The 24,391-nt window shown below is 39.5% G+C and overlaps 1 long non-coding RNA gene across 1 annotated transcript; it reads right to left on the reverse strand.

Annotated features, from left to right (window-relative positions):
* Positions 1–15,203: 15,203 nt before the first annotated feature.
* LOC114487430 (uncharacterized) lies at positions 15,204–23,680 on the reverse strand. Its single transcript, XR_003682520.1, has 3 exons — positions 23,464–23,680; positions 19,131–19,180; positions 15,204–15,409 (listed from the first exon to the last, which is right to left on the reverse strand). It is a non-coding gene; the product is annotated as an uncharacterized lncRNA (long non-coding RNA).
* Positions 23,681–24,391: the final 711 nt, after the last annotated feature.

A 24,391-nucleotide genomic window follows, 5' to 3' on the forward strand; every position in this document is an offset into this window, starting at 1 on the left:
TTATCTCAGCTCCTCCTACATACTACATTAATAGCTATGCCTGGCTGACCTGATTACAGTGTGCATGGTGACCCTTGCCCGTCAATAATTCTGTTCCCTTCTTTTTCCTGGGTCCACAGAGGGGCTACATCTTGAAGTTTCCTTGCACTCAGGTATGATCATTTAGCCAATGGAATATAAGTTGAAGTGCTGTGTGCCACTTCCAGGCCAGGTTAAAAAGTGTCCCACGTGGGCTCCTTCTTTCTTTTACATTTCTCGTACGTAGGAAACTCCCAAGATAACTTTGGGAGCTACATGGCAAAGCAACTGCCATGACTGAATCCCTAAATGACTGCATGGACCATACGGTAGCTTATTTCCGAGATGACCACCATCAGTTCCTTCCCTACCCATATGTACATGCCTTTTCCCAACAACAAATAGAGTTTATTCCTCCACTCCTTTGAAATCTAGGCTAACCTTATTGACTTGCTTGTTCAGCAGAATGAAGTGTCATTCTGTGACTGCCTTGAACTCCCATTGAGGGTTCTTGGAGCCTAGGCACCACATTTTTAGGAAGCCTAAGGAGCCCTGTAGAGAGACCCCTAAAAACAAGTTTCAACTTGCCAGCCATATGTGTAAATTTTCCCAGAAGGCTATCCTCCAGCCCCAGTTGAGCTGCCCCAGCTGATATCATGCAGAGCAGAGAGGAACTGCCCAGCAGAGCCTTTCCTAAATTTTGAATCTACTACACCTCTTCATATATCATGAAGTATAATAAATACAGATATTGTTCTAAGCTGCTAAATTTAGAGGTAAATTATTATGCATCAGTAGAAAACTGAAACTCTGTCTTACCTCCACCCCAACACCACTCTGGAACCTACATGCCTAAGAAATAAGCTTCTTTTTTCCCAGCTTTACTGAGGTATAATTAACAAATAAAAATTATAAGTATTTAACATGGACAACATGATGGTTTAATATACATACACATTGTAAAATGATTACCACAATCAAGTTAATGAACACATCCATCACCTCACATTGTTGTTACCTTGTGTGTTTGCAGGTGTGTGTGTGTGTGTGTGTGTGTGTGTTGGTGAGAACATTTAAATTTTCCTCTTTTGCCAAATATCAAGTATACAATTTATTATTATAAACTGTAATCATCATCTTATACATTAGATCCCCAGAACTAATTCATCTTATCAGCGAAAATGTGTACTCTTTGGCCAACATTTCCCCATCTTCCCCTACTACCCCTTCCCTTAAGCCCTTGGCAACCGCCATTCAAGGATCTATCTGGTTCTATAAGCTTGACTTTTTTAGGTTCCACACAAAAGTGACACCATAAAGAGTTCGCCTTCTGTGTCTTTCTATGCTTATTTCACTTAGCATAACATCCTCCAGGTTCATCCATGTTGCCACAAATGGCAGGATATCCTTTTTTATAGCAGAATAATATTCCACTGCATGTACCTACCACAGTTTCTTTACCCATTTGTCCGTGGACACTTAGGTTGTTTCCATTTCTTGGATCTTGTGAAGAATGCTGCAATGAATACAGGAGTGCGGATATCTCTTTGAGATACTAACACCTTTGGATATATACCCAGATGTCGGATTGCGGGATTATATGGTAGTACTATTTTTAATTTTTTGAGGAACCTCCATACTTAGGTTTTTCCATAGTGGCTGTACCAATTTACATTCCTACCAACAGTGTACCAGGGTTTCCTTTTCTCCATATTCTCATCAACTTGTTATCTCTTGTCTTTTTGGTAATAGCCATCCTAACAGTTGTGAGGTGATATCTCATTGTGGCTTTGATTTGCATTTCCCTGATGATTAGTAATGTTGAGCACCTTTTCATTTGCCTGTTGGCTATTTGTTTATCTTCCTCAAAAAATTGTTTTTCAGGTCCTTTGCCCATTGCCCATTTAAAAAATTGGGTTATATGGTTTTTTTGGCTCTTGAATTGTAAGGGTTGCTTGAAGGTCAGTTGACTGTATATGCATGTGTTTACTTGTATATTTTGGATATCACCCCTTATTGGATATGTAGTTTGAAAATATTTTCTCCCATTCCATAGGTTGCCTTTTCACTTTGTTGATTGTTCCCTTTGCTGTACAGAAGCTTTTTAGTTTGATATAGTTCCACTTGTTTATTTTTGCTTTTGTTGCCTGTGCTTTTGGTGTCATATCCAAAAAAATCATTGCCAAGACTAATGTCAAGGAGCTTTTTCCCTATGGTTTTTTGTTCATTTGTTTTGTTTTGTTTTTGTAGGCGTTTTACAGTTCAGATTTTACATTTAAGTCTTTAATCCATTTCAAGTTAATTTTTGTGTGTGGTGTATGATAAGGGTCCAATTTCATTCTTTCACATGTGGATATCCAGTTTTCCCAACCATTTATTGAAGAGACTATCTTTCCTCCATTGTGTTTTCTTGTCACCTCAGTTGAAGATCAGTTGACTGTATATGCATGTGTTTATTTCTGAGCTCTCTCTTCTGTTTCATTGGTCTATATGTCTGGTTTTTATTCCAGTACCATACTGTTTTGATTACTGTAACTTTGTAATATAGCATGAAATCAGAAAGCCTCTAGCTTTGTTATTCTTTCTCAAGATTACTTAAACTAATCAGGGCCTTTCTAGCTTGTATTATTTTGAGCTTACCTGTTTAGGTTTAATTGTCATTACAGGAGGAGGGAGAGGTATACCTTCCTCTTCTAGTACAAATATTGTGAGAAAAGTGGAGAGAGTAAGAAGAAACAGAGTGAGAGTCAAACTGTCCTGATCCGCCTCACTTGACTGAAGTTCAAAAGGTAAGAAAAAGCACTTGAAATCACTCAGGGCAGAAGGGCTTTCTGCCAAGCTTCCCATTTAGGATTCTTAGAGGAAATCTTCTTGTAGGCTATATTTGCCATCTTGGGGTACAGCACTGTAGGGTGTGCAGGGAGAGACCTTGCACACACACAAGTCAGGCTCAAGTCACAAGTGGTATATTCAGAACCCCAAAGTTCCCATGTGAACTCAGAGTGGGAATAGGGGTGAGAATTTGAGATGGAGAACTTTGGTTGGAGTTACTCTGGGTAGGGGAGGAGTGGGTAGCAAAGTGGTACCAAAGCCAAGAATTAGAAAGTTGACAGATTTGGAGGATAAGTTTGAAATCCCAAACATACCACAAAGGAGGTGAGGGGAGCCAGTTTTCAAAGATTTGTGGCAAACCTGTCAAATCAAGAAACCAGCCTACAAGTTACACCAGCATCAAACCTCAATAGCAGACACCTCCAAATGTGAGTTGGTACAACCGCTACAGAAAACAGTATGGAGGTTCCTCAGAAAACTAAAGATGGAATTACCATATGATTCAGCAATCCCACTCCTGGGCATACATCCAGACAAAACTATAATTCAAAAAGATACATGCACCCTTATGTTCATAGAAGCATTAGTCACAACAGCCGAGACATGGAAACAACCTAAATGTCCACCGATAGAGGAATGGATAAAGAAGATGTGGTACATATCTACAATGGAATACTACTCGGCCATAAAAAAGAATGAAATAATACCATTATCAGCAACATGGATGCAACTAGAGATTATCACACTAAATGAAGTAAGTCAAAAGAGAAAGACAAATGCCATATGGTATCATATGTGGAATCTAAAATATGACACAAATGAACCTATCTATGAAACAGAAACAGAATCACAGACATAGAGAACAGACTTGTGGTTGCCAAGGGGGAGACGGTTGGCGGGGAGGGATGATTGGGATTTTGGGGGTTAGCAGATTCAAGCTATTATATATAGAATGGATAAACAACAAGGTCCTACAGTATAGCACAGGGAACTAGATTCAGTATCCTACGATAAGCCATAATGGAAAAGAATATAAAAAAAGAATGTATATATATGTGTAACTGAATCACTTTGCTGTACAGCAGAAATTAACACACTGTAAATCAACTATACTTCAATTTTAAAAAGAAAGTAAAAAAAGAAAGAGTAAACAGTAGACACCCCCAGACTATGCAGGGACACACAGAAATGACCAGTCAGGCAACATCTGTCTCTAGTCCAGGCCTAGCCCAGAGCAACTGAGATCCTGATCTCCCCTTTACCACCAGGAGGTCACTCGAACCTACTTTCCTATGTGTCCCAACCACTGAGGAGAGGTCAGAAAAAGAGTCTATGCATATTGTCTGAATGAGACAGAATTTTTCTAGTGAGACTGTTTAAATTATTGAATTAGAAACACTTTCTGAATTGGTCTGTAATATCATATCACTACGTAACATTGTGGGGACTTCTGAAGGAAATCAGATCAGTTACAGGAAAAAATCAAGAGAACACTTGTGGTTGCCAAGGGGGAGGCGGTTGGGGGACGGATGATTGGGATTTTCTCTACACATTGGAGTGTAGTTCAAGTACATTTACGGCCCCACTGGATATTTGTCATCATTTCTGTTTTCTAGATAAGCAAACCAAATCATCAAAGTCAGAATTATATCCATGACACAGCAGACGTTAAACCTCTTTTCAAAGCTCAGCCCAGTGCTTTTTCGGTAGACTCTGAGGCTTCTTGTCCCCATATTTCGTATTTACTACCCTGCTTGTGCCTTAGACCTCAGATGTAAACCTTGGACTCAATTTTGGGATCTAGTTAGAACTGTAATGAGGGAGAGAGAGAACGAGTAAACGGTGTTTCTGAGGAATTTATCACCACATACACACACACACACACACACTCATATAGATTTGAACAGTAAATATTTTCCATTTACACATACACACAGAGACAAACATCGCAGGGTACACGTGTGCATGGGTACAAAGTGGTGTCATAGCATGTAAAGAATGTATTTTGCATACCGAGTCTGTGGAACTATGGATACCTGCTGATTTTCTTAGGCTTCGACTACTTGTTGTTCCTGTGTCCTATGGCAGAATGTCTGAAGAGGAATGTGCTTTGTTTGCAAAATACTCTAGTCACCTGAGGTCCACCACTTCTAAGAGGAAGTGAAGGGTTCTCCCTTGCCTTGCCCTTAGAGGGAGATCCTTAGGGAGTACAAAACTCACCCAAGACAAAAGAGAGGGAATCTATGACCTGCCGCTGAGAATCATAAATGAGTAAAGATAGCTGTTAATGGTGTGATATCTTGCAACACCATGTAGATTTGCTTCTCTGAGCAACTTTACAAGACTGTGGACATTCTTTCTAAGAATTATGTGGTCCTTGTGAGCTCAGAAGAGCAAGGATGGCTCTCTTCATGTGGTGGGATAATCCTCACAGAGGGTTTCAGCAGCTCTTGGCCAAACAAGGAAGTGAGAAACAGTGACAACTCCACAGAAGATTGGCTAAAAGAAAGTGCTTTTATCAACCATTCCTCAAAGGAGCTCACACAGAGGGGAACAGCGGCCACAGGAACTGTAAGTGGAGCCAATGGAGTAACTAAGGAGAATCACAGAGGGGTGGCTAGAGAGGACTTCTTCTCTATGGCTCTCTTTCAGGGTGGGTTTTACTTAAGAGAGAAGGAAGTCCACATTTTCTACTTATCATCATATTGGGGTAAAAAGTGAATTTTCTCATTAAAAAAATTGGTGGAGTTAGAACCTCATAATCTCCAAGTTAGAGCTTATGTCAGCATAGAGACTCTGCCCGCAGCATCTCAGCCTTGAGAGTAGCCTCGGGGAAAGAGTGCAGGATAAATATAAGGTGGTGAGTGGGCAATGGCTGCTCTTGTAACCTTATATTAAAATCAAGAGAACAGTCCTCTTCTTCTCCATTCGAGAGCAAACTGGAAATCTGTTGAGTCTGAGGGCTTATTTTGAACATCGCTGGCACCTAAGAAAGAATTTTTTTAAATAGTATCACTCCTGAAACAAAGCCAAAGAGCAGCAATCTCCCCAATTTCTAAGAAGCCCCAAAAGTTATGAAAAAAAAAAACCAAACCAGCATATAAGAGAGGAGTGTTCAGTTACTATATTGAGTCTTACTTGATTTCTAAGGTTTAAATAGGTATGAAATTCATCTGTGCCTCTGATCTTTGTTCTTAGGTATAACCACAACTCTTCAATTACAATGAATCTCTATTCTCTAATTGACACACGTTTTAAATGTTAAGTTAGTGTAACTTATCCCCAGACTCATTTTTCAGATACATATTTTCAAATTTTAACTATCGCTAAGCACAGTTGTACTTTTGCTGCTTTGTAGGCAATCTAACCACTTGGCAAGTCTCCCACAATCTTTCTGGGTTTTTTTGTATTTAATATATTTTGACCCAATAGATTTCGTTTTATAATGACAACCTGACTTAAGAAGAAATCTAGGAACAACAGCAATGACCCTTTTGGAGTGCTTTTATCGCAGACTAAGCAAAGAATCAGAATCAAATTGGAAAGATTTCTTTATTTCTATTTCAGAAGCTGTTTACTAAAATAAATCTCTGACCATATTTTTTATGAAAAATAAAGAAACTGGAAACAGCAGCTCTTTGGACTATGGTGCCTGGATTTGCTGAATGATTGGAGTCTGTGATTATATTGGCTCTTCAAACTCCAGGGATAGTAACCTTCATAGCCTGTTGCCTAAGGCAAATGTTCTCCAGCAAGATGCTTTTTAAAAAGAGAAAGAAAATTCAGCCATTTTTCATGCAAGTTGCCTTTTACCTTTCCCTCTGCAGCAATGAATTTCATGTAGAATAGATCTGTGCTTGATCCAATCAAATGACTCCTATTGATTTTTTTCTTCTCAATATTCAAGAGAGAAATTGAGAGTATTGCTCATCTATTCTGATTACATATGGTAACAAGAATGTGAAATATGGTTGTAAGGGAGAGAAGGGCAAGTTTTAGAGCTGAATAGATAGAAAGGCACTTTTAGGATCCACTGGAAACAGGAAGGGACACTCTGGCCCAGATGTTAAAGTACATGGCAAAACAGAGGGAAAGAATATGGAGAAAAAGGGGGAAAGGATTTAAGTTTTCCTTCATGCTGGCAACTGTAGACACTTGAGTCTTTGATGAAAAGTAAACATAGGCAAGAGCCACTGTGCAGTCTACGCTTTCCTAAAAGACAGGAAATGAAGCCACCACAGAACTCGACAGGCAGGGAAGGAAAAAGGGCTACATCAGTGAAGAGAAGAAAGTTGACAAAAGGGAGCTTAAGGAAGATCTCTGTCCACTTTTAAGACTTAGTGGATGCAGTTTGGTCTTGAGAAACTGGCCGACTGAACAAAGAAGGAAATACATCCTAAGGTCATGTGCTTGCTTGAGAAAAATAAAACGCCTTCAAGAACAGTGAATACGTTTTGCAGAATGAGAATTCTGAGGAACCTTCAGTATCTGTATGTAACCTACTCCTTTCATGAGTGTATGTGCATCAGAAAGAGATGACTAATTGAAATATTCAAAGGCAAAGTTAAAAATAAATTCATTTAATTGTTCAAAAATTTCTGATTCCCTACTATTTACATTCCAAGCATTTGGGACTCAGAAAAAAATGTGACTTTGTGTCCTATAATCTTATTTCTGCTTGCTATCTTTGTCAGGTTATGCTAGCTGCACATAATGAAGGAACTACCATGTCCGTACTTTTATGTGCTCTGTAATAGCTTGGTTAACATAAACATAATTTATGCTAGAAAGATTTTCCAGAAATTTATCATATCACCTATGGGGAAGTACAGGAAAAAGAGCAATTCTCCGACAACTTTGTTGCTTTCTTTTCGTGGTTATTTGTTCCTTTGCTGCCGTTTTGATTTTTCCATGCTTCCATTTTTTAAAATTTATATATTTCCTGGAATAATTGAATATTTCATCAAGTTTTACGAATAGATTAGCAAAGGATTGTGAAGTGTTCTTTTATAATTTTTATGGGTCTATAGTTATATCATCTTTCTTACAATGCTGTGTATTTATGAGTTTTTCCATTTTTCTTGATTAAAACAGCCAGACTTTGTCTATACTTTTCACTGAAACTGATCTTATTATTTACAAATCCTATTTATTTCTAACTTATTATTATTTTCTGCTTTAACATTTATGAATTCTTTTTCCCTGCTTTCTTTGGATTTATTTTGTAGCTACACTCCTAGCTTCTTGGGTTGAAATTTTAATTTATTTAATTTTATTCTTTCTTGCTTATCAAATAAAGTATTTAAATTTCTTAATACATATATCTTGGCTATGCCTTATAAGCATACATCTTTTATATAGAAGTTTATAAACAAACAAGCACAACTTCAAATGTCAGTTTTTGAGAAATGTACTTAAAAGCCTTATAAAAAGGATGTGAATATGTAAGAAAGTATGAATCATTTGAGAAGTACAGTGAAATTTCAATTAGCTATAACCAACTAACTGGAACCATCCAATTGGATTTGTATCTTGTTTTCTGCTTTTAAAGGCAAGTTGAATGGGAAAAAAAACCTCACAAAAGATAATATTAAAATTTCAAAAAATCCTCGAGGGGATTATTTGCATCAATGCATGATTGATTCCAAATTCCCATAGCTTTTTTCAGTTCTTTATAATAATCAATCGTGTTCAGAATGCTATCCTGAGGCATTGTAAAATTATCACCAGAGATTACATTATTTTTACTGTAGTAGTCTTACGAGATGTTATGAGTACATTTGTATAAGGATCTGGGTAATATTGATAAGAATTTTGATAAAAAGAACTTTCTGTATGATTCTTGATCATTCACAAAATACCCCACTTTCTGAACATTTAAATGAAACATGATGTATAGTCATTGTTATATACCAATAACAATAAAAATGCCTATATTTACTGAGCACTTACTATGTGTTCGCAGTCTACCACTTTTGGCAGAATTATCTTATTTAGTCTTCATAACAATATAAAGAGAAAGGCAGTGTTGAGGAAACTGAGGAACAGAATCAGAATCAAAAAGCATCAAAGTCAGGACTCAAACCCAAACCGTCTGCCCCTCAAGCCCATGTTCATAATTCTTTATTACATTACCTACCAATGGATTGAATAAAGTGAGGCTACAGAATCACAGGAGAAATTCCCTGTGTAAATTTACCATTGGTGGGGATGAGACGGCACAACACGACCCGGCAACATGGCAGCGTAACTCTTTTCAAAGCAACTTCACCACTGTGGGTGACAGACTGCCCCCGCCCGCCCCCGGTGCAGAGACACAATTCCTTAAAGAAGGTCTGTGACACTTTTCCTGCCATCCCATGGAGGAATTATGTCCACGATCGCATTGGTATGAACACCTAGGCTGTTTCTGGATTGTCCTTCAAGTCATGTACAAATTCTACCATTCAGAGGAATCTAATTTAAAGGAGCCCTTGCCTCGGTCTGGTGCCACACCCAAGTATGTGGTTTTATTTGTCTGTGGCATCAGTGTTGCAAGTGCAACGTCCCTAGCAGATCTCAATGTGCCCTCAACACAGGCCACCCTCAAAGGATGTTTTCTTTCACATCCATATGTCCTTTCCAGCTTGGCATGGGATGAGAACTCAGGTTTGCTTCTGGAGCATCCTTTGTTTTTCAAAAGCTAAAAAGCATCCTTTGTTTTTAAAAACCATTTCCTCATTTTCCTTGGCAAAAAATAAAACAACAATAATAGTAATAACACTTGGCACCAACAATGAGAAGCCAGAGAAAGATTAAAAGTGGCAACTAATTAAGCTACTCTACTGGATAACTGCATTCAAAGGGACACACTGAAAATTCAGTTAAAAATGCCAATCTGTACATAATCTCCAATTTTTCCATTTTCATATATTCATCATGATTTTCCCACACTTCAATAAAAATTAGACTAAAGATGATGATCTTATTATGACTCTTATTCTGGATGACCTGTTAAGTTTTTGCCACAGCACAAGTCTTTGCAGAGACCAAATGTGTGTCACGTTTATCATGCTTTCTACATTTCCTGCCAAATGCTTCTGAGTTTCTCTTAGTTCTTGTATTTGCATAGTCACATAATGTCTTTTTTAAGGAGGAAAAATAAAGGAGCTTGAATAAAACAAGCCATTGATACAGATCTAAGCTCACTACAAAGGAAAGTAATTAAAGGGTGGATCATTATTTTTCTGATACAATTTTGAATCACCCCACAATAAATTCTCTACTCTGATTATCCCGCTACATTCAGAGATTTGGGCTCTTGTGTTCCAGGTTTTATGCAGTATCATTCAATTGAATGACCTCACGAATGCGGTCAAGGCAGGTTTGTTTAGTTCCTATTTTAGTAAGTACTGTCTTAGTCATCAGCTGTTTTTTGTTTTTTTTAAGACCCTGGACAAATAATTTCAATAATGAGAAAGAGTTTACAGAAATGTAGCTGTGTCAACAAGAAATGAATTTCCATTAACTGTTCATCTACTTATGTTTCATATTTACTACATTGAATTCAAGTGAGAGGGAACAAAGTCTCCAAATTTAAGCTGCATCTATAGTAAATTTCCTATATTCTATATAGCAGAATAAAAATGCAGTAGTTTAAGTTCTTTTTGAAAGGAAATTAATTTTATCCCAGTATAACAATCTGTAGAGTATACTCCTCATTTAAGAAAAATAAAATAGGTGCTTCCCTGGTGGCGCAGCGGTTGAGAGTCCGCCTGCCGATGCAGGGGACACGGGTTCGTGCCCCGGTCCGGGAAGATCCCACATGCCGCGGAGAGGCTGGGCCCGTGAGCCATGGCCGCTGAGCCTGCGCGTCCGGAGCCTGTGCCCCGTAACGGGAGAGGCCACAGCAGTGAGAGGCCCGCGTACCGCAAAAGAAAAAAGAAAATAAAAATAAGTAGGATTTTTTTGTTTTAATTACATTGATTTTCTGTTTATTGCCTTCTCTTCTAAATATTAAGCTACTCAAAATTTTGGAATAACAGCACTAGATATTGTAATACAGCATTTTGTATTTAGTGTGGTTTCACCTCATTCCTTCTCATGTAAAAGTCTATTCTTTCTATTTTTATCAGTAAATTATTTCATTCCTAGTCTAAGTACAGAACATGACTGCCAGGTTCTGCCACTTACTGTTCTTTGGATATGTTTTCCTCCTCAATTAGGTTATAATCCCCTTGTAGCAAGAGAGGCGTATCTTTCTCTCCTTGTATCTTTACCATCTAGATAAGACGCCTAAACAATAGATAAACAAAAAATGTTTATTGATAATGATTTGAAATTTGCTCCATGAATATTATAAAAAAGGAGAGTGAGAAAATATAAATGTAATACATGTAAAATAGCATTAAAACAACGAGGATCAATACTTGTAAAGCAAGTATGATATACTAGGCACTCTAAATACATTATAAGGTAGTTACTTATTAGTTTCACTTTTCAGTGTGGAAATAGAGACTCAGTGGGGTGAGGTCAGGAACTTGGTCAGAGTCAGTTTAAGAGCTGCTGAGCCAGGTCTTAAGTCTGGCTGACTCCAAAGCATGACCTCTTCCATTGTGCCATGTTGCCTTTTATGAAAACATTAAAACACAACCTCTGTACAAAACCAGATCTTACACTCGGGCTGCAAGAACCAAAAGGTGTTTATTCCTACCAAGGATGGCAATGTCTTTTCTTCTTCTATTGATGGTTAGAGGGAAAAGCAGTATGTCACCATACTATGCCAAGTTAGGTGTACACTATAGACTATTAAAGGATAGTTTTTAAAACTGAGAGAAAAGAAACTTCTGATCCCCAAATCAGAGAATTCAGTTGGGGAGATGACTCGATGAGGAAAGGAAATTCCCAGCAAAGAAATTGTGGCATTCTTATAAAGAAAGGATAGTAGTATAGGAAAGAATTCATATGATGTTACTATTTGGGTAAAAAAGGAGGGGAGAAGAGAAAGGATATATATGGATGTATATAGAATATTTCTGGAAGCATCCATAAGAAATGTTGGTTGCTCCCAACATTGGATACCCTTTAAAATGCCCTAGTCCCAGAATGAAATCAATGTTTCTATTAGATTATGGATTAGTTTGCTAGGGCTGCCATAACAAAGTACCATAGACTGCGTGATAAGTCAAGAACAAGAATGTTTTTTCCTCATAATTCTAGAGCCTAGAAATCTGAAATCAAGGTTTAGCAGGGTTGGTTTCTTCTGAGAACTCTCTCTTTGGCTAACAAATGGCTCTCTTCTCCCTGTATCTTCATATGGTCCACCCTCCATACTGGTCAGTGTTCAAATTTCCTCTTCTTCTAAAAGGATACCCATTGTATTGAATTAGGGTCTACCTTAATTACCTCATTTTAACTGAATTACCTCTTTAAGATCCCATGTCCAAATACAGTCATGTTTTAAGGCACTGGGGGCTTAGAACTTCAATAGATGAATTTCGGGGGATACACTTCAGCCCATACAGATTAAGTCAGATTTCTTTTCATTTTAACGACAATACAGCTGAAAAGAAGAAAACTAAATCTCATTTATTCTTCACCATGATGAAGGAGTGGTATGTTAGAATCAACTATAGGATTTTTGCAAAGTATAGTCTCTGTCCCCATCACCCACACGGAGATTTTGATTATTCAATATTCTCCCACTGCCCCACTGGAGAGCTACCATTTTGCATTTTAAAAAGCTAACATGTATTGAATACTTACTATCTATCAGACACAGTTAAATGCTTTATGTGGATTATTTTTATCTAATCCTCATGAAAACTCTATAAGAAAATCCCATGAGATATTAATATTACCCTCATTGTATAGGTAAGAAATCTGAGGTTAAGTAACTAGCACAAGGTCACAAAGCTAGTAAATCAAAGCACCAGGTTCAAAACCAGCATATCTGGCTTCAGATCCCATACTTGTAACCATCACACCATCTCCTCATCATAATGTATCTGAGATTCGGCAAAGTATTTCTCACAATACCTCATGAACACAATGATAAAATGGAAACTGAATTATCAAATATTGAGGTAGGTCCATAACTTGTGAATGACTTTTCCTAAAACACATTAGTGAATTGAATATGATATGGAAACATGGTCTCCCCTTTCATACCACAGGCCTTTTACCTTGGTCCTGCTCTGGTCTATAGACTTACAGAAGAATATAAGATTGTCAAATTAACAAATGAGATTAAACCGGGAAGGATGGAATGTATTTGTATTTTAGAATGAAGATCTGTATTTCAGCTCTACATGGGAAACATCTGTGAGGGAATACACAAAGGTGATCATTTCCTTGAGGGGTGAGGTCAATGGAATGGGGGTCACTTAGCCTGTGTGTGCTCAGAGACGTTACAAAGGGAGGTCTCTAGACCTAGCTTGACGTTACCTTTGAGTCCTCCTGGTAGAAAGGTCATGGAGAACACGAGGACATGGAATTAGGAGGAAGAGATATGAAAGAAGTGACTTAGCGAGCCCCGATATAGGCATAGAGGGATGAGGTTCGCTTAATACCTCACATCAACCAAAGATCTTAATTCTAAGACTTCTGAAGCTTTGAAAATGTCCCATGTTTGTTGTTGTTGTTTTCAATCATGTTTTAGCAGAAGGATTCCCAAACCCTTGAAATCACAAAGGGCCTATGTGATAACCTTTGAAAAGGGCAAGTAAAGGAGAGCCAAGGATATGGTTTCTTGATCCTCAAACTCCAGGGCAAGAATAATGGGAAGATCCCAGGGAACGAGTGACTGGTGACAGGGGTCGTGTGTGAGGTCTGCTCACAGGCAAGAAAGGAAGGTCTGTGTACTGTCCAGGGCTGCGAAGGGCCCCCAGGACATAAAAAAACAGAAAATCCTGATAGGGCCTCTAATAATTAGAGTTATTCAGTAAAAGGACAGGAGTGTTTTTAAGGTAATGATTTTCCTGCAGAGTATGGATAGAGTTGTAGAGAGGATTTCTGTTGAGGATAAGGGGTTGCTGTAGCTTCTATCATGAATCTGTTGCTTCTATTGTTTATGGTCTATTATCTCTGAGGCATGGAAATTAAATATAGAGGGATTAATTATTTCAAAGAATAGTTCCAAGTCCATTTATTAATGTATTAATTATACATTAATAAAGTCTCCTCTATATTCACATACCTCTTTACAGTGAGGTGTTTTTACAGACTTTACATCCAATATTATCTCCTTTAATGGTCAAGTCACTAGTCAAATCACTCAATCTCGCTCCTACTACTAACCACTTTACTGGATTGTTTTCAATAAGTGACTTCTTGTTTTCTACATAAAATCAAGGGTTTTTTTTTTATTCTTATCTCACTAGATTCAAAGTCTCTCCAATCCTGCCTTCCGTAATGGCACACAGTTCCAATTACATTCCTCTCTCTCTGACCATTCCTTCCTGATCCCCTAATGCTACTGCAGGCTCTTCTTGCATCTTAAAAAGCTGAGACTCCTCGGTGTTTTATCCTTGCTCCTGTTTATTTCTCAAGCTCCAGATTGTCCTTGGACAATCACATCTAAACCCCTGGCCTCAGCCAACAACTAGTTACTGATGTTTCCCAAATATATCCAGCCGAGTCACTATCCCTGACCTTCACACCGATTTTTCCTACTGTATGCTGAGCAGCCTCACTTGCACATCCCAGAGGATTTTTGGATCTGGCATGTCTAAAATGTAATGAATCATCTGGCCTCCTCATTTCCTCCTTACTCCTCTCAGTGTTTCCAGTGTTGTTGGATTACAGCATCGTTTCCCAGTTTCCAAGCCATTAACCTGGGGATTGTTCTGGATCTTTCCCTATTTCACACTCACAATCAGTCACCAAGTGCTGTTGTTTCCTAATCATCTCTTGAACCTGTTCCCTTTCGCCACCCCCTTGGTTATTGCCATAACACTGACATTGACCATATCTTTTGCTGGACAACTGTAATCACCTCCCGCTCCAGACTTAGATTTCATCAGCTGGACCTCCACATCAGAGCCGAAGAGGGCTTTCAAAACCACACAGCTTATGGTGCCATTGCTTTGCCGCGATTGCTCACCATTGCCTTCAGGATTAACAAACTTTTTACTGGCGCATGGAGTACATTCCGACACATTTCTACTTTTGTACCTGACCACCCATCCCTCCTTCACAGACGCCACATGCACAAGGCACATTAAGCTCTAGATAGTTCCCGATCTCATCATCCTCTGCCACATTTCTGTACACGTTATCCCCTCTGTCTTGACCGTTTTTCTCATTCTCTCTTCTACTCAGCTCAGACATCACTTACTTTCTGACATCTTCCTTAGCTGTTTCTTCCCCATGAAGAATTAAGACTCTTTCCATGCTCCCGTGGCTCCCCGTGCAAAGCTCTATATTTGTACTTATTCTGTATTTTAACAGCCCACGTATGCCTCTATTTCTTTCAAAGAAAGATATCACGTTTCAATTCTCTTTGTGCCCCAGCAGCGAATACAGTGCCTGACTGACGGTGGATTGAAGACTTCTGTTGAATGAACAAAGCATGTTCTGCCTAGAAAAAAAAAATAGCCAAAATTTAAAAATCATTAGGAAGCTGGGACGAAGTGAGAGAGTGGCATGGAAATATATACACTACCAAATGTAAAATAGATAGCTAGTGGGAAGCAGCCACATAACACAGGGAGATCAGCTCGGTGCTTTGTGACCACCTAGAGGGGTGGGATAGGGAGGGTGGGAGGGAGGGAGACGTAAGAGGGAGGGGATAGGGGGATATATGTACACGTACAGTTGATTCACTTTTATATACAGCAGAAACTAACACACCACTGTAAAGCAATAATACTCCAATAAAGATGTTAAAAAAAATAAAGTTCACACAAAATATTTACCAAGAAAGCCCATAATCTAGCCCATAAAATATTCTTTTTTATAAAAAATTAAAAAATTTAAAAAATCATTAGGAGACATGTATAAAAAAAGATTGATTTCCATAGCAGAGCATTTGAGCATTAATGCAGTTCATGCAGGGAGGCATGCCTAGATCGTCTGAGATTAGTAATTTCTAAAAGGCTCTCTGGCTTCTAATGATCACCTGGGTTATGTCAATGTCCTTGACTAACCTCCTAGATACCCCAAACTTCACCGTCTTTGGCTTTCACAAGAGACAATGAAGAGGAAAAATAAGGCACAAGTTTATAAAATGAGGTGGGAGGGGCACTTTGGAGATGCCCAGCATAAGCGAACGGGCAGCAGAAGTTCAGCTCTCTGGTGAAGGAAGGGAACATCACGGCCCATGGCCCCCAACTGCGAGGGGAGCTCAAAATATAGTTCACAAAACCAAGTCACAGATCCAGCAATGCCCCAGAAGGGACACGCTGCATGTCACCTGGCAGAGCAAGAAACTCAGAGAAAAAGTGGCTTATCTCACCAAAAGGTGGGTAATTCGTGACCTTCAAGAAAACTTCCCAGCAGGTCACCCTAGGCAACGACAGCAAGTTTACGGTGCAGTTGTCAGTTGCGTGCGTGGTCGCTGTGAACCTTCTGTGGACAAATAGTCACAGTGCCTGTGGGACAAATCCCATGGCCTATTTGTGAACAGCCTGTGAGCTAAAAGACTTTTTACATTTTAAAACTAGAGTAAAAAAATAATGAAGAGCATATGACCGCAAAGCCTAAAACATTCACTATCTGGTTCTTAAGAGGAAAACGTTCCTAAACCTTATTTTCCACTCACATCCACAACAGTTTATAGAATGGCATGCACTGGGATGAAGTTTTTTAAAATTATGCTCTCATTACATTATTATGGCCAACTTGGATTTCTCCGTGTAGAAGGTTAAAAAGGAGACGTTTTCTTGCCTCTACGGATCACCATTTGCAGACACCTCTATGTTCTAGTGGGGGAAAAGCATAGCACAGGAAGGGAGGAGATCTGGTTTCCGGTGACAACGTCAGGACCTGTCTTGGATCTCAGGCAGCTCACGTAACATTGCTGCGTTTTAATTCTCTAATCTGCAAAATAGGGATAATGCCTGCTTTGCTGTCTTCACAGGAGTGAGGATATAGTGAGATAATAGATGTAGCACACTTTGCAAAGTTGAAAGGAAGACACCAATCGAGGTTATTTTTATAGGTGATGACATCGTCAACCCTTAATTATGGCTATTTAGGGGGAGGATGAAAGATGAATAAATTAAGTCGTTGGTTGTTAGCGGAACTTTCTACTCATTTATTCTTTTATCTCTTTCCTCATCAAATCTTTAATAAAACTAACAAGTGTCAGGATTGATTGAGTTTAAAGTTTTTTTTCCCTTCAGTCAATAAGTTTGTGAATTTGTTGATTGTGGATTGTGTGCTCAGTACCTTTGGAAGGAGGGAAAATGAGCCATCAATGGCCAGAAGACTTCATTAAAATTAGAGGAAGAAGGAAGCAAGAAACCTAGAAAGTTAAAGAACAAAACAAAGGAAAAAAAACACTTTTATTTCAAAACCTATCTCTTGAAAGCTGGTTAGAATGATTTCCATTCAGGACTTAAGGTTAACCTTCCCAGCAGTGCTATGAACTCAGACACTGTCTGATTTATTCTCCTCTCTATCAGAGACAATACATTTTTCACTATGCCCATGCCTTTCCCTTATCCTGAGCACACAGAAAGAATGCATTTTTCAATGTCCCTCGTGGTTAAGTTGGGACACGTGACTAGTTCTGGCCAATGAGCTTAAGCACACGCACTTCTAGGACACGGATTAAAATATTGTGAGTTTTCCAAGTACTCTCTTTTTGCCTGCTCTGGAAAGTTCGTAGACACTCCATATCAAGATGGCAGAACCATAAAATGGAAACCGCCTCCATTGCTGAGCCATTATTTGAAGGGACCTGTCCTGGTGAGATGGAAGCATCCTTTTGTATGAAGAAGAGTTTTTTTTTTCTTTTTGCACTAAGCCACTGAGATTTCAAGATTTGTTGTTAATGCAGACTTACCTAGCCTATTCTGACTAAGACATTTTCCCTCCCAGTTTGGTATCACAGTCCATATTATTCTTCATTGAAATACACACTTTTATATTTTAAACAACCCATTGTCATTACTGAGACTTTAGAAAGATTTGCTATTCCATGTTTGTCTTTCTGTATGCCTTGTATACAGAAGGACATTTCTAACACTAGACCCAATAAATCACAATTGTTTGTGGGTTAGAGCATGTTCAATGGCTGCATATATACACACACACACACATATATACACGTACATACACACATATGTATTCTATAAATGACTCCTGTCTTATATATAGTTATAAAAATACAAATATATAAATGTAAATATATATATGTATAATGACTCCTGTCTTTAAGCCTTAGTTGTTTCCTCTGCCTAAAATGTACTTTCCCCAGATATGTCCTTGGCACTCCCTCATCTCCTTTACTTCTTTGCTTAAGTTTCATATTCTCAATGAGGCCTACTTTGACTTTCCCAGTGAATACTACAGCCTGCACCTACACACACACACACACACACACACACACACACACCACAAATCCCTTGTATCCTACGACAACCATGTATGTGAGCCTGGAAGTGGATCCTCCCTCAGCTGAACCCTCAGATGACTGACCCTCGACCAGCATCTTGACCTGGAGCCAGAGGACCCAGAAAAGGACGGCCCAGATTCCTAACTCATGGAAATAAAAGTTTGTTGTTTTAAGTCACCAAGTTTGGGGCTAATTTGTTACATAGCTATAGATTAATACACTCTGCAAGATTTTGGCCCCAAGGACAAAGCATTGGCCGTTGACTACTTATTTCCTCTATCTCTGCCCCACCTTTTCTCACTCCCTCTTGGAAGAGAGGGTATGGGATTTCCACCTCCTCCTCCTGAGTACTCAGAACTCCTTTTATTGTCAATACTTCCTTTTTCTTAGGGCAGTGAGCCTTATGGTCAGGCTACCACAGGTAGGAAGAAAAGTTTCCCTACATTATGGCAGAAACTGAATAGTCCTTTTTCTTTTAATTGAGATATAATTGACTTATAACATTATATTAGTTTCAGGTGTACAACATGATTCAATATTTGTATATTTCACTAAATGATCACCACAATAAGTTTCGTTCACATCCATCACCACAGTTAGTTACCAATTCTTTTTCTTGTGATGAGAACTTTTAAAATCTACTCTCTTAGCAATTATTCAATACAGTATTATTAACTGTAGTCACCATGCTATACATTACATCCCTAGGATTACTTATTTTATAACTGGAAGATTGTACCTTTTGTATGGTTCTTGGTAGATGGTCAAGACACTAGGAACCAAGGAGTGCTGAGGGGAGAAAAGGAGAATTATTTAAGAGCCTTAAGGTTATCTATCTATCTATATCTATAACTATATCTATCTATCTGTCTATCTATATATATATATATATATATATATATATATTTTTTTTTTTGGTCACGCCAGGTGCCTTGTGAGATCTTAATTCCCCAACCAGAGATCGAGCCCGGGCCCACATCAGTGAAAGCACCGAGTCATAACCATTGAATCACCAGGGAATTCCCGGTAATATATTTATTATGCCAGGAAAGATGACTTAGAGCAAACTTTTATCTGCTCATAAATATACTCTAAAGTAAGAAGGAAGGGGCTTCCCTGGTGGCGCAGTGATTGAGAGTCCGCCTGCCGATGCAAGGGACACGGGTTCGTGCCCCGGTGCGGGATGATTCCACATGCCGCGGAGCGGCTGGGCCCGTGAGCCTCGGCAGCTCAGCCTGCGAGTCCGGAGCCTGTGCTCCGCAACGGGCGGGAGAGACCACAGCGGTGAGAGGCCCGCGTACCGCCAAAAAAAAAAAAAAAAAAAGGTAAGAAGGCAGTTCTGTCCATAGAGGAAACATGAGTCAAATTTTCTGAGTCAGGAAACTATTCAGTCTTTAACTCTATAATTATTTATTATTTCCTTCTATCTGCCAAGCAATAGGCTAGGCACTGTGGATATAAGAACATGTAAGTCTGCACATAATTAAGACCCCATCTATTCTCCCAAATCACTTATAATCTAGTGGTAGAAACAGACAGGTATCCAGATAGTCACATTTTAGTGTGATATGATATGACCAGAGATGGATAGCACATAGGGGCCTGTCTAATACTGTCCTGGAGTCTAGGAAGACTTCCTGAAAGAGGGGACGTCTGAGCCCAGCCCTGAGGGACTAGTGGGAATCAGTTCAGTAAAGCTGTGGCGAGAGTATGCCAGGCCAAGAGAAAAACACATGCAAAATCCAGAGGGTCAGAGAATGTGTAACAAGCTTAGAGGCATGTGAGCAATTCAGCGAATTCAGATGTGAAGAGATGGAAGCATTGAGAGATGAGTTAGAAAATTCTGGGGAATTTTCAAGAGGCAACACACTATGAGAAGAATTTTAAACTCTATTCTGAATAATGTGAAAGTCATAGAAGGGTTTTAAATAGCTTAAATCAAATTTAATTATAAATATATACATGTGAATGGAAAACTCAAACCTGAGAAAACTAAATGTCTGAGAATATTTTCATGATAGTGGGTGGGGGAGATGAGGAGGATGTTTTGAAACAAAATCTCAAAGACCAAACCAAAAGGAGAACTAGTGGATTTGGTTGCAGCAAAATTAAAGATTTCTGCTCAAGGAGGGAGCGTACAGGCAAAGTTAATGGGGGGAAAGAGATATCTGAAAAGGAAGGAAGGGATTATATGTAGAGTATATAAAGGGCTCCTGAAAATTAGCAAGAGAAATGCAAAGTATCCCATAGAAAAATGGGGAGAGGATACAAATGAGCAATTCAGAGGAAGGAATGCTGACTGGCTTAACCTCACTAGTAACTGGAGGACTGTACGTTAAAAAAAACTGTGAGATACCCCTTTTCACAATCAGATGGACACAATTTAGAAAGTTGAATTTGGTTATAGGTAAGGAAGAGAATGGAAATTCTCAGCCATTGCTGCTGAGACTGTGAGTTGGTACTGCCATTTTGCATAGCACTCTGTTAGAATCCAGTGAGGTTAAATATGCTAACACCAATGCTAACACAGCAGGGGAATCCTACTTTTGGCATATGTCCCAGAGACTTCTCCTTAAGTCCACAGGAGATGCAGATGAGAGTGATGATTGCAATCTATGGTGGTTTGTGGCAGCAAAGAGTTGGAAGTAACCTAGATGTCTATCACTAGGGGTCTGTATGCTTACCCATGGTATTTGCTGATGATGGAATATGGAGCAATGAGAAGAAATTAACTAAATGGATATCAACATGGAAGGTCACAAACATAAAATAATGAGCAAAATAAATATGAAACAGAATGAGGTTTATAGCACAGCTCCATTTATTTCCGTTTAAAGACTCCGTTGGCATAAATGTAACACCGCATTTTCGAGGAGGCATACTTATTATCTAAAGGAGGAAAGGGGAACGGGAGAGGGATATGTATAAAATATAATTAAATGTTGCCATCCATAGGGATGAAAGAGAATGGGAGGGAGGATAAAGGAGAAAAACAATAATAAATAATGAAACTTAAAAACAACACCACACTGAACTGGGTTGAATAGGACCCCTCCAAATTCATGTCCTTCCTGGACCTCAGTATGTGAGTTTATTTGGAAAAAGGATCGTGGCTGATGTAGTTAGTTACGATGAGGTCATACTGAAGTATGTTGGGCCCTTAATCCGATATGACTGGTGTTCTTATAAGAAGGGAGACGGAGAGACACAGAGGGAAGACAATGTGAAGATACACAGAGAGATTGTAACAATACCTCTACAGACCAGAAATGCCAAGGATTGACAGTCACCATCAGAACCTAGGAAGAGACAGAAGCGTCTTCACCTAGAGCCTTCAGGAAGAACATGACCCTGCTAACATCTTGTTTTCAGATTTCTGGTCCCCAGAATTGCGAGACAATACATTTCCGTTGTAGTACTTACTTATGGCAGCCCTAGCAAACTAATACAAAAACAAAATAAGGTCCTGCCTAGACCCATGATAATGACCGTGAGCTGATATATACGCACCTGAATGACTAGAATAAATAAAGGCCACAGTAGAATTCTTTTTAGTCTGGGAGACAGTATATAATATTGGGAGAGGACATTAACACCCGTGTGAAAAGCCAATACTATGCTATCTAAGACTTGCACTGCATAGAATTGTTCTTTGCCAGAACTGTTGTGTGATTCGTGCTACCTCCGTGGTTGTGTAAGAGTAGCTGTCATAGAAGGGTGCTCCTTGTTCTGTATTTAGAAACACAGCCAGAACTTACTTAATTGGGGTATGAGTAGAAAAAGAATGTTTAGACAATTTGTGTCAATCATTTCTACAAGAGGTTCTCGGGTCTCCAACCACAAACTTTATTTCTGAGAATGGCTAATTTAAATTCTGATGGGGAAGAAAAGCACTGGATGTGATCCCAACCCTCAGCTAACTGTTGGTGCTTAAAGAAAGGTAAGTGGTGAAAGTCAGCCCTCGACACAAGGGTTTGTAAAAAAAACGAAAGAAAAATTTAAAAAAAAGAGAAAAAAAAAAAAAAGAAAGAAAGAAAGGTACGTGAGCATCGTAGATTATCCCCTGAAATCTGACTTGTTCCTAGAAAGAGTAGACACAAATTCCCCAAGAACTGATGCTCTGAGCATCTTCTTTTTTGTTTGTTTGTTTTTCGGGGTTTTTTTTTTTTTTTTTTGCGGTACGCGGGCCTCTCGCTATTGTGGCCTCTCCCGTTGCGGAGCACAGGCTCCGGACGCGCAGGCTCAGCGGCCATGGCTCACGGGCCCAGCCGCTCCGCGGCACGTGGGATCCTCCCGCACCGGGGCGCGAACCCGTGTCCCCTGCATCGACAGGCGGACTCTCAACCACTGCGCCACCAGGGAAGCCCTGAGCATCTTCTTTATCGCATTCTTTGCGACTTTGGAAGCAGAGGGGGCTGCTTCACGACTGAGGACCTGTACTTGTTCATACAGCGGGTACTCTCTGTCCTGCTTCCAACCCTTTCCACCGCCTTTCAGATCCAGACGTCAGCGTTATCAGAAAGTCTCAAGACGTATTCTCTAAAATGCTGGCTCTCAGTTTACTTATTCCTTTTTTCAGCTTTCTTAAGGTATAATTGACAAAGTTGTTAAGATATACAAAGTGTACAATGTGATGATTTGATATAAATATACATCATAAAAGGACTTTCCCCAACCAGTTAATTAACTCCTCCATCACCCCACACAGTTATCCTTTTTATTTGGTGAGAACATTTAAATTCTACTCTCTTAACAAATTTCAATCACGCAATGCAATGTTATCAACTCTAGTCACCACGTTTTACAATAAATCCTCAGGCCTTCTTCATCTTACAGCTGAAAACGTGTACCCTTTACAAACCGCTCCCTATTTCCCCCACCAGATGGCTCTCAGTTTAGACACGCATAAAAGTCCTTACTGGGTGATTGTTAAGCTTTGCTTCCTCAGGTTCGCATCCCACGCCACCTGTCCCTCCCCCAGCCAAAACCCCCCCTCTCCCGCAGAGATCTTCATTCAAGAGCTAAACTGGGGCCAAAAAATCTGCATTTTATTAAACTAAAGAAATAAATACCTCAGGTGCTTCTAATGGAGGTTCTCTGACAATGCTTTGAGAAACAGTTTTCTAGATGTTCCCACCTTCATATGCCACGAATTCACGTGGCGTTGCGAAAGTGCAGGTTCAGATTCTCTGTGGGTCTAGGATGGGATCTGATTTCCAGTATTTCTTAAAAGTTTCCAGGTGAACACAGCTGGTCCACAGACAACACTTGAGGTGATGAGGTGGATAGACCTGGAGTCTGTCATACAGAGTGAAGTAAGTCAGAAGGAGAAAAACAAATACCTTATGCTCACACATATATATGGAATCTAAGAAAAAAAATATGTCACGAAGAGACTAGGGGTAGGACGGGAATGACACACAGACCTACTAGATCATGGACTTGAGGATGTGGGGAGGGGGAAGGGTAAGCTGTGACAAAGTGAGAGAGTGGCATGGCCATATATACACTACCAAACGTAGGGTGGATAGCTAGTGGGAAGTAGCCGCATGGCACAGGGAGATCAGCTCTGTGCTTTGTGACCCCCTAGAGGGGCGGGATAGGGAGGGTGGGAGGGAGGGAGACGCAAGAGGGAAGAGATATGGGAGCACATGTATATGTATAACTGATTCACTTTGTTGTAAAGCAGAAACTAACACACCATTGTAAAACAGTTAGACTCCAATAAAGATGTTAAAAAAAAAAAAATCCGATGCCTCAGCAGCGTCTCAGACCACTTGATTCAGAATCTCTGGGGGTGGCCCCTGGTGTCAGTACTTGTCTGAAGCCCCCAGATGATCCCAGTACACAGCTAGGCATTCGATACTAAGTGACAATGCCAGTAGCCGCTTGCAGATGGCAATAGTAGCTTCTAACTCACAGATTTTCTCCAGACACAGATTAACAGTAACTGATATTTCAGAAGAAGAGATGACTGATTTCAAAGGAGTGCCATTGAAG

Source organism: Physeter macrocephalus, chromosome 13 (assembly GCF_002837175.3).
Source record: "Physeter macrocephalus isolate SW-GA chromosome 13, ASM283717v5, whole genome shotgun sequence".
Taxonomy (NCBI): Eukaryota; Metazoa; Chordata; class Mammalia; order Artiodactyla; family Physeteridae; genus Physeter; species Physeter macrocephalus.